This window comes from Corvus moneduloides, chromosome 1, assembly GCF_009650955.1.
Source record: "Corvus moneduloides isolate bCorMon1 chromosome 1, bCorMon1.pri, whole genome shotgun sequence".
In the NCBI taxonomy this organism is placed as follows: domain Eukaryota; kingdom Metazoa; phylum Chordata; class Aves; order Passeriformes; family Corvidae; genus Corvus; species Corvus moneduloides.
Window position 1 is genome coordinate 102,848,099 of NC_045476.1, and position 11,927 is coordinate 102,860,025.

An 11,927-nucleotide genomic window follows, 5' to 3' on the forward strand; every position below is an offset into this window, starting at 1 on the left:
ATTGCATGCAGAAATGAAGAGATGCCATTTTATTATTAACCTGCTGTGCTGTACGGAAAAAATGTCATCAGATTAAGGACTAGACCCCGCTCTCATTTATGCACATGAAACTTCACTAAATCCAACAGGAATCATGCACACATGTATGGGCAGGATTTTGCCCATAATCACTGATAGCACCTTTCCTCACAGTTCACATGCAATGTGGTATAAATCTGTCTAAAGCTTTCTGAGATATACAAAAGTGGTAACATGTTGAATTTGGAGGATGGTAAACAAAAATACAGGTGTTTTGAAAAATGTGCTAAAGGAGAGCTTTTTCAGTATGACTTCACTTTGTCTAATTCACTTGTTAATAAGGCCATCCTGAAAGTTTTGTCTGTCAATTTGTGTTTAACTGTACTATTGATAGATCTGAAAAGGTTGCCTACAGCAAAATTTGCATAATACTTCTCATTATAAAACTCCAGCTTTACTGCTTAGAATTTTGCCCTGGTTTTACTATGCTGGAATGAGCTGTATTGACTGCCTTTCTAGGGGAGAATTTTGTTGGGGGTCAGTTGTCTCTCTAATATGTCACCTAATTTTTTTCACTGTTTTCTAAGAACCTGTTAAAGGAAAAAATACAGTATACTAAATTAGAAATAAATTTACAACTGCTTTATGGAGATCTAGATATTTGACCTTGGACAAGGGATTTGCAATTTGACAGAGAAGCTGACTTTAGACAGAGATGGAGCTTTTGAAACTGGTCACTGGGAAAATCTGCCTTAATTCTGCTGAGTTGTGAGCCCTGAAAAATGTTAGGTTCATCAATACAAAGAATTTCTGAAACTGTTCAAAGAGGGCTTTCCAGATGCTGATTTGAAACTTTGGATACTAAAACCACAACAAATTTCCACAGATAGTTGACCCTACCAAGCCACTATCCGAACATTGTTACATATCCCTTGCCAGGATCCATGACACCCATATGAAGCTGGACAGGCAGTGCGTTTCCTTGGCCTTCACTCCACTGCATTACCTTGTCTGCAGCACCACATGCTGCTCCACACATCTGCCTTTTTCATCAAAAAAAAAATCACAGATACTGTTTCTAAAGGGATCTGGGGGAAGCTGGGACGGGGTGGGCTTTCAGATTCTGTCTTGAGTTTCTAACCATGCTTGTGAGTTTGTATCATTTATATTTAAGTAGCCTCACAGCTGCTGTGAACACAACTTTCAGTGCAAGGTAGCCCTCAGAAGTTTTAGTTTAGCCCTCAGAAGTTTTAGTTATCCCTAGACATTGTGTAGGATTATTGTTGCTGTTGTTGTTATTACTGTTGTAGCTGTCATTGTTATCATTGTTGTTGTCATTAAATAATTGTTATTATTCTGTGTGAGTAGAAAATTCTTAAAAAGCAGTACTTTACCTATCTCTATGCAACGTGGCAAGTTTAATTTGCACTGCCCAATTACTTAGGTCAGGATGTCTATTCCTCCTTTCCTTAGGGGAGAAGAGGAGGATTGATTTACAGCTGCAATGCAAGCAACAGTGAATTCAGAGCTGGGGATACTCCCATGTCCTTCACCCAGAAGCCCCTGCCAGCCAGAGCACTCCCCTGCTGTGGGAGACATGGGGACTTGCCTCCTCCCTCAGCTGCCAAAAGGATACCCCACAGGTGTCAGGATGGAAAAAATCACAGATGCTTTCAGACACACAAGTCCCTCTTCAGGTCTTGAAGAAAGAGCTTGCGTGCCAAAAAATTGTTTCTTTTTAAAATGAGACTCACAGGTCTATTTATTCATATGAAGTGGGACAGTGTCAACGGAACAGTGTGGGAGCACACATACCCAAGTGGAGGTTGGAGCTGAGGGATTGCTCTCAGGCAGAGGAGGGAATTTATCTTGGATCTGCTGGTTCTTAGATTTTTCATATAGCTTTCAACTTTCAAGACCTTTTGAAAAAAAGAAATCACCCAAATTTCTTTTCCAGTTTAGACTAGATTAGGCCTTTCACATCTGAAATAATGCCTGTAGCTGTGGGTCAAGTCAGTGAATGAATACAGTAAATTTTTTTCCTGGTTTTAATTTTAAGAGAAAACTTTCACATCCTGTTCAGTCCAAAGTGGAAACTTAATTTGTAACTTTTTGGCTTTATTTCTGAACAGACCCCAAAATTTCTCACTGTAGTCTTGTTTCAGACAATGTCCTACATCACTACTGCTTGGTGGCAACTAACAAAGAGTTGGGAGGATAATTTAGGCAACAGCAATTCTACCCAGCATACTTTCTATTAATTGCAGCAAGATGGGAGTATTGGTTTTCCTCTAGCTGGTAAAAATTAGGTATGAAAAGAACACATAGCACTGCAGGTCAAATCTCCGTCTTGTCCTGCAAGCTGCAGTATGTCATGTCTGTGGAGTTGCACCCACCTACAGAAGGTCTGAATTTGGTCTTGCTTTTTTCTGATGATGTTTCCCTTTAGTAGCTCACTTTATGGTCATTTAACAGGAACCTAGCACACATGCAGGAAAGGTGTCACATCAGTTACCTGAGATTATTGTAAATGATGTGCCAGCACCTGAAGGAGATGTTAGGATGTATGTCAGATCATAATAATAGATACAGTGTTGTAGCAGGCAGCACAAAGCCAGATGCATTTATAATTCCTGCAGCTGCAGTCCTGCTATTAGTTAAGTCTAAGAATGGAGCCACTGATAGATTTGTCAGAGATGAGTTGTCTTTCTAATAGAAAGAAAGTGATGAAAGAAAATAGATGGTGACTCCAGTTATTGACAACAGAGAATCTTCAACTGTAAATCTTCAATTCAGAGACGGACATATGCATGTGCCTGGCATTTATTCCTCCCCAAACCACTCAGTGCCATCTGTGATAGAATCTGATGTGGTCTCACCCCAGTTTCCTGTGAGAAGGGACAGATACCTCTGTCAGAAGTCATGCAATTACTGATAGTCTCCCCAAAAAGAGAGATGTGTAGGCAGCGAGACTGACTTATGACTTAGGGTTGTAGATCTGGGGTAAAACATGCTGGCCAGGATGGGAAGGGTCCTTCTCATTGTGTCCATCTCTGCTGAAACTTTCTGGAAACGGATGAAAGATTTAGGCTCTTCACATTACACTCAGAGTTGGTCAGAGACCATGACCTAAATTCAGCAGTGAACTAAGGTCCTAGAAACCTCGTAGCCATCTGAGCATCACCCTCTACTGTAACCATTGTAATGCTGTCAGCTCTAAATGTGGAGCTTTCTGTATCATATTTCATTACTTTTCCCCTATAATTGAGTAACTTCAATAACTGAATTCATTTTCCACCTTTAAAACAAACAGTGGTACATGTCTACGAGTTTGGGAGGTAACCATTGGGGATCAGCTGCCGAGTCAGGCTCCTAGGATGAAAGCTGATTACTCAGACCTCATCATGAATATTCAGAGATGGAAATCAGAATGCAGACAGTGGATTGAGGTGATCAGGTAACACTGGCATCAGAAAAGCAAGCTGGGGAGGGAGAAAAACGAAACATTGTTTCTTCTTCTTCTTCTTCTTCTTCTTCTTCTTCTTCTTCTTCTTCTTCTTCTTCTTTCTTCTTCTTCTTCTTTCTTCTTCTTCTTGTGATGATGATGATGATGATGAAGAAAAATGACACCAAAGTGTGCTGTGTCACTTAGATGTTCAGAAATAAACTAGACCTGGGATGAATGCAAGAGCCCTGTTGTGCTAAATTGGGGTGTTTGAACACAGAAGTTATCTTGTAATAGAAAGTTTTCTGGGAGTCTTCAAGGAAAGGAATACATAAAAACTACATATGACCTCCACACCTTTACAGACATTTCAAAATGGATGTGCTTTTGACTAAAACATATTTTTGATGCACTTACCTTGACCTATTAATAACAAAAATTGCTATAATTAAGAATCAAAATCCTACAGCAAACCATGTTGAAAATAATATTTAGAGGGAATAAAATTCCTGCTTTTAGATTGAAATCTTAGTGTAACACTAGAATCTGTTGATAATATCATAGGAGCACATGTGAAAGAAATCAATGTGTGTTTTTTGTTAAAAGGTCTTAGAAAAGTGAAAAATACCCCAGCTGTGTAAGTCTAGAAAAAAACTGGGCATTTTTAAGCCTGCCTTTTTGTGATTTTTAATGTCTATGTGCATAATTCCAAATCAAACATATTCACATTATTAACTTTTATAAGTTTATTAGTCTCAGTGCTAATGAAACCATTCATCCTTTGCAAATGCACATGGCTCCCTAATGAAACTTCAATAGATGGATCAGCAGTTAAGTGAGTACATTCAAATGTTTATGCCAAATTCTGTTTGCTGCAGTGAACAGGGAGACCAAATCTTTTCCAAGCAGATTCTATACAAACCAGCCAGCAGATGCAATGATACTACCTATGTAATAAAGATTCCCTTTACCAATAAAGAAAACTATATATTATAAAGCATACTGATATTTAAGATACTTATTTTTTTCTTTTGGTTTGCTCTGATGTCAGTCAGAGTAATTCCACTCGAAACAACAAAAGTAAAAACTAGTTAAAGATATGGTAAAATGAGAGGATAATTCAAACAAAAAATCATAAATATAGTAGAAAAATACTTTTGAAGAGGAACTCAATAATAATTGTGATGGACATTTATGTGCCTATTAGCTGGGTTTTGAAATCTAAAGCTTATGCTGCTTTTTAATACTGTTTTCACCCTTTCATCTTTTTCTTTGTTGACCTGTCTGCATTTTCCCAGTTCAGTTCTCTTGGTGGGTCTATGTTTGGATGTTATAACGGGAAGTAACTGATATTCCATACTACAGAAATTCTTTTCCTTGAAGACTTGGTGGGTTTTCTCAACTCTCAATTCAGAAAGCTATACCAAAAGGGCACTTCTGAATTTGAGAGTTTCAGCATTACTATTGTTAAGTCCCTAAAGCAAACATTTGTGTCTTGACATTGCAATATTTTTGAGTTTTTTCCTTAGCATGATTTTTTTTTTTTCTAAATGTATATAATTCGGGACTTCAGGATTCGTTTTCAGGAATTCAGAGAAAAACAGTTTTTATTATTAAGCCAAGCAAGACAGAAAAATGCATTTGCTTCTGGACTATACATATTATCTTCTTTTTTTCATTATTTTCTACATTGAAGAATAAATACTGTGCCTGTAGCGAAATATGTATCTGCACAAAACAAACAAAAAGCATTCTTAAACCAATGAAGTATTTACTTTTTTTAAGACATTTTAATCCTATTAACGGTAAATTATATTACCTATTGTGAAAGCAGACATGAAAGAAATATCTGAAGCATGCAGTTAATTATGATACCAAGTGAAACATAATATTTATGCTCTCCTTGTGTAGCTGGAACAATTTTTCTTTCACTAAATTTGAGTCATCCACTGACTGAAGTCTTGAAACTGATGATGAGAGAGTTGGCTGGCATATCTTCCATAGAGGTTTCCTTCTACAGATAATTAATACAAAAAAAAAAACCAACTAGGTTTTATTTTTTTATATTTTTAGTTCTCTATTTTTTAAATAAAATCTCCTCCTCCTGCTTCTTTGACATATCTCTCTGTTTAGAGGTTATATGCTTAAGAATAATAAAAGATATCAAAGTCTCTGATAAAGCTAGGGAATGAAGATTTCACTGAACAAGGACCTGAACCACAGTTTCGTATCAAGGTTGCATTTCTGTCAGAATATCAGAAATATTTGAATCACAATTTTTAAATGGTCCATTTTAATGACTGCACTCAGGACATAGTTTTTTTTAACTACCTCAGTTTGGAACCTCCCCTTTTCTCCAGGAAGATGAAAGTGTTCAGATAGCCAATTCCTGTTACAATACCCTTCTATTTTAAGAGGCTGTTTTCCTCCCATTGTCTTGCTTAGCTTTTGCACTGATTCACATTAGGTGTTTGCAGTGGCTGTTTAATTAGCAAACTAATGCAGTTGTGTTTGATTCTTATCGCCTTGACTCTGTATTCCAAGCCAGCACTAAAGTCCTGTATGGCAGAGAATCTCCTGTACCACATCCTTTTTATCTGGCACTTTTCTCCTTTATTTATTTTTCCTTTTTTTTTTTTTAAATCAGATTTTTCTATGTTATTTTCTTATTAATTCATTTGGCTTCTATTTTTTCACTCCTCCTTCCAAAAGGATGCTCTCATTTTACCACTTGCTTCTGAAAAGATTTGCTTTGAAAATTTGTTCATATACACAGATCTAAAAAGTTGCAAGAAATAAACCAGAAAGGTGTTCTGTGAGGAGTGCAGCTGTTCTCCTCCCCCAGGAAAACTAATTCATCAGTTCTTTGAAACAGACTGTCTTAATTGTTTAGAAACTACGAGCTATGGATTTTCTTTGTTAACGTAAGTGCCCTGCATAGAAAAATTATCTAGTGTTACAAGTAGGAGGCAACCCCTTGGCACTCATGATTTCAGTTAAGTTTTTCATTCCAGCCTTAATAATTTTATGGGTTTCAGGTGTTTAAGATCCTATTTTCAGGTCTTAGAGAAAACAGTCTCTTCTTTTCCCTTTGTAGCAAGGGAAAACTCCTTTACGCTGTGACAGATCCACTTATATACTGGAGTTTTGTCTGTTGAATCATTTTGAAAAGTTAGTTTCTATGGCCCTCACTTCAGTTCAGGGGAGCTTCCCTTTCTATATTGATGGTACCCACCCCAACCCTGCTAACAAGTAGTAATCTAGAGAGGTATTTCAATCACATGAAGCCCCTGGCGGGATGGAGATGGGTACAGTGTTTCCATTGTCTTTGGACTGCCTGGGCTGCAGCACCGAACGCAACCTGCATCAGAGGCTGGCCCCAGCACTTCTTCATTCCTTGGCATATCAATAGCCAGACAGCTGTTATCTGACTACATCTGATATGTGGTTACATATCTAATCACCCAACCCCCATGGAGAAAAGAGCCAGTTGCTAAAATGGTATAAATTTCAAGATACTATAAGAAAATCTGAATGTCTAATATCTCCAACACAGTTCCAATTTTCCTAATGTATGACTCCACTCACCTTACCTAAATATTCACTGATAATTTTCCTCCATCATTCTCAACTCTGTAAGCTTTTAGGGCCAGTTGTCGTAAATCAGCATTTCATTGTTTCTGGCTATAACCTCCTTACAATAAAAAAGATGTTATCAGTTAAAAAGTAAGAAATGCGGTATGGTCCGAAGGGCACCATTGTAGAGAATACTATCAAACTACAATATAAGGCCCATGCAAATCCACTGCTGTTATCTATTTCATAGATGGCAAAAAGCTAGCAGTAGTAAATGTACAGCCGCATAAAAAGGCAATGATAATACAGGAAATAAAAGCCTCTCTAATCCCTAGTAGCAATTTGCACTAAACAATAGGAATAAACTCCCTGTTAAAATTTTGTTCTAGAAATTTACAATTGCCTCCTCTTCTCTTTCTGCTAGAGTGACTTCTGGTATCACAGTTCGTTTTGCTAGCAGACATGACAAACAAGTGTCAGCAGGTACATACAGGTAACTAAATGCATATGACACACGTGAAGGACACCCGTATCCTGCAAAACCCATTCAACTTTTACAGATTTCATGATTTAATTTGAATAAAACCTGTTAAATCAGCTTTTATCTAAATAGCATGCACAATAAGTCATTTCTTTTATACTTCTCAAATTTTCATTTGAGAACTTTGTTACTTTGCAAAGTATCGAGGAATTCAGTCAATATTCAGCTGTAGCAAATAGCATGACTTGAGTGATTAAACTGACATCTCATGACCTTGCAAACACTGGCAGAGGAATGACATTCCAGTCAAAGGTCTTCTCTGAAAATGCACATTTTGCAAATAGGAGCCAAAATAGTCTCCTTACTTTATTGTCTCATAGCAGCCTTCCACATAGTTGTGGTTATCATATTCTGATAAGTTTGTGCTCCATTTCTGCTCTAGTGAGTCCCACTCTGTGGCCAGGCAGCTTGCATCCCAGGCAGTCCAAGATTCACCTGCAGAAGGGTACTTTTGCCAAAGCCTGTGTGAAAGGATGACATGAAAGCAAAGCTAGAAGCAGAGACAGACTGGCCCACACAGCCTGACCTGTCTCCTCCTGAACATCTATTGAAACTGATTGATTTAATGCCTTGCATCTGCCAAACTGTCATTCAAGCCAGAGGGGATTTGGGTGAAGACAGGGGAAGCATTGTAAAAATGAGTTTGCGCATTAGTTTACTGAGCAAGCTTTTAACTCCTAGGTACAGCAAAATTGGCTTGTTGGAAAAACTATGCCTGCAATAGAACAGCTTCACTAAATGGGGAACAAGAAGGGAAGGAGGAAGTGCTGTTTGAGGAGTTAGTAGATTTCTTCCCTTGATTTGTGCCTGAAAGAAAAAATATCCCAGCTGTCTGCTGCATTGTGTGAATATATACATGCATTTAAATTACTTATATCATTACTTACAGATGTAATTGTGAAATATGTTCTTTTGCATTCAAAATTAGGGGCAGAACAGATGGTGAAAATTCAGTTTAAGGCAATATGTCCATTAAAATAACCCATACTGTTTATGTATTATAACAATAGCAGTCTTCAGCATAGCTCAGATTTCTAGCAGTGCTAGATTATGATAGAAATACAAATAGGCTGTAGGACAAAATTCAGTATGACTGAAAATTCACCCTGAAAAAATTTTGCTGATTTCTCTTTGGTGATCGTCAACAGCTCAACCCAGATCTGCTTCCTCCTGCCTTTGCAGTATTGACCTCTTTGTAGCAAAAAGTGAATGATAAACTTTCTGGGGTTCATGGCCTGCGAAAGCTTTCTCCATATTCAATTCACAGGGACTCTTAAAATTTTGCAAATTCCTCTGCTGGGGTAATTTATATATGAAAGAGTGCACATATTATAAACATATTTTTTTAATATAAATATAAATAAATATGTATCCAGATATATATATTTTCTTGCTATAGAAAGGAGCCACACTAGGAGTAAACAAATCTCAGCTTTTGCCTCTGGAGTGTAAGTTTCACACCCTCCTGAACATGAAGAAAAGCTTGCAAATGTGAGCCAGGTGCTCCCCAAAGGCTCAAAAAGCAGCAAGCTGTTAAGCCTACTACAATGTTTTCAAAAAAATGTTACATAGCTAGAAGCTCTGCTCACTTTTTGCTATTAACACTGAGTATTGCCACCACTTTTTGGACTTTAACAATAATTTTTCTAGAGCCAGTCCAATGACTATTAAAAAAAAAAAAAAAGGTGGATTGTATTTTGGACTGAATCACCTACAAGTAAAGCACCAACAAAATATTCCATGTCCTTCATTTGCTTGGCATCTAGCACAATAAAAATAGAATAACATTATAAAAGCCATGAATCTTACGTCTAGCCATAAAATCTGGCACACTCTACATCACTTTGGATAAGTAATTTCCATTCTACTTTGTTCACTTGAACATGGTAAAGTAGTTAACAAGAACATTCATCCTTTTCCCTTATTCCATCAGTCCTGACATTTCAAACTATAATTCCCCCTGCATTGAATATACATGTTTTCTCTGCATTCAAGCAAAAAAAAAAAATATGCTTAAATTTTAAAGAAATTATGAGGGTTTGTGAGAAGTTTAAAGAAAGACAAGATTTGTCTTTGGCATTTGTACAGCACTGAGCACAACAAGAATCACACCTCAAACACATTGTATTAAGCAAGGATTAGAATGGTATGTCTTCATGTCTCATACACGTAAAGGAGAATTTACTCCAAGCAAGACAGATGTAGGAACTCTTAAGCAATAAGCTCAGTATCATACCTACTGGAATTTGATAAAATGCATTTATCTGTGGGGCACTGTGCCTTTAAATCCTACTCATAAATACACAGCTCTTTTCAGAGTGTTTCTCCCACAGGCTGCTAGAACAGCTGAGAGTTAGAAGATTATAAGAGAGCACTGAAAATACTTAATTTTTTCTATTCCTTTAAACATTCAAGACATTTTAAAGAGTCTAAGGTCATCATCAGTAGTGTTAATCTGCAAGCAAAAATAAGGATTAACCATGAAAGTAACAACATTTTAAACCAGTAGTCCAAATGTGCACGTGAGATTATGGGAGAAATTACCAAATTCAAAGGTGGAGCTTGATGAACTGTGTGAGAGGACAGAAGTGCTTCCAGGATGCATGAAGTACTTGTATCACACTTACATTTAATTACACAACATACATCTTCCACTGGAGCATTTTTAGGGGCTGAGAACTAGCTTTTTCTAGGTATTGATTCAAAGCTTCACTTCCTCACTTTATGTTTACTCAGTTTTGCATTCCTCTAAAAGTACCCAGGAGAGGTTCAAATCTTAATATTATCTATAGTACAAACAGTCAATGTACCATCATCTTCTCTCTCTTTCTCTTCTTCTCTTCCACTAGCACATAGTACGCTCTGTACAAAATGTCTCAAGTTGTTATGGAAGTAGGGGAAGGATAATTTATAACTTCTGGATTTACTGTCCATGATAGCACCGGATTTGACCACTTTCATGGTCTTTTCAGTCCTCTGTTCAACTGCTTTATTTCCAAGGTCTCACAGACTTTGTAGTGAAGTTGATCTAGAGGGTTGATGGAAGACTACTTTAGCCCAGGTCTCAAGTTTCCCTCTCCTTCAAAAGCACTAAAAGACTCCTGCTTTATGATCTATGCTTTTCAGGTTGTGTCTACATTTTCTTAACCTTCTAGATCCAGATGACATCCAGAGGAAAGTATTTGACTTGTCTGAATTCTTTAGTTCTCCTAATTACTTTTTAAGAAACAGCATTATTAATCATCTATCTTAAACAGCCAGTAACCCTTCCAAAATAGATTTAATTACTAAGAGGTCCAAACAGAGCAGAGCACTCTCCACCTTTTAAGTTGGACAAGTGAAATCAAGTGTTTTATAGCAGCAGCTGAATCCTCCATTGATCTTAGAACAGCTGTTAATAAAGCTAGGATCAGCAGCAGAGTCATTAATTCAAAGAAGAGTTAACATGGTGTAAATGGGAAATGTCACTAGTAGCAATGAAATGGTCATCATTTGGTTTAAAAATACCAGTTTTTCAGATACAAAGATGTCCAACACCCTCTTTCTAATTGTTAAAAATGTAATCTTGTTTATGTTAAAATACATCAATGAAAAATGGAAAAAGAAAAACCATCAGAGAACTTGTGCAAGCTGTGGATACACTTGCTTATTAGGTGACTCCTGATAATCAGAAGAGTGTGTGCATCCATATGCTACTGTTATACTGTGGTTAACTTTCAGTAACATTTTTTGTTAAATGGGAATAGCAACCTTTAATTAGGATTTGGGGTTTGGTTCTGAAATTGCCATACACCTGCTTATTCAAAACAGATGTTTTATCTGCAGTGCAGTTTTACTCATAATATGTTATGACGGCAATAGCAGGTTGCTAACAAAATACAAAGGAAAGGCAATATCTACTTGCTGTGTTCTCTTCTATGAGGTTAATAAAGTTGACTGATTAGGAATATCAGTTTGCTTTTACCAACACCTGACTATGTTATCATGCCACATTGTAATCTATGTGAGTGTATCATTCAATGCTCTGATACTGAGAATCTAATTCACTTTTAGTCACAAAACAATTATAAAAGGACTTGGCCTTTATGCTGCACTTCATTTTTGTAGTGCTTCATGCATCATCAGCTTTCCACATATTACACATCTCCATCCCCGTTTTACAGACAAAAGAAGCTGAAGCATGGTCCAGCACTGAGGCAATGCAGGGGCCTGGCCAGCCTTGGGCCAGCAGCACCACAAACAACAGATACAGTGAGGTTTCCAAAGCCCCACCCTCAGGTAAGGCAATTCCTTTCCTGGGTACACTCAGTAAATCCTAAAGTTAGAAGAAGCAAGACAGAAAAGCCA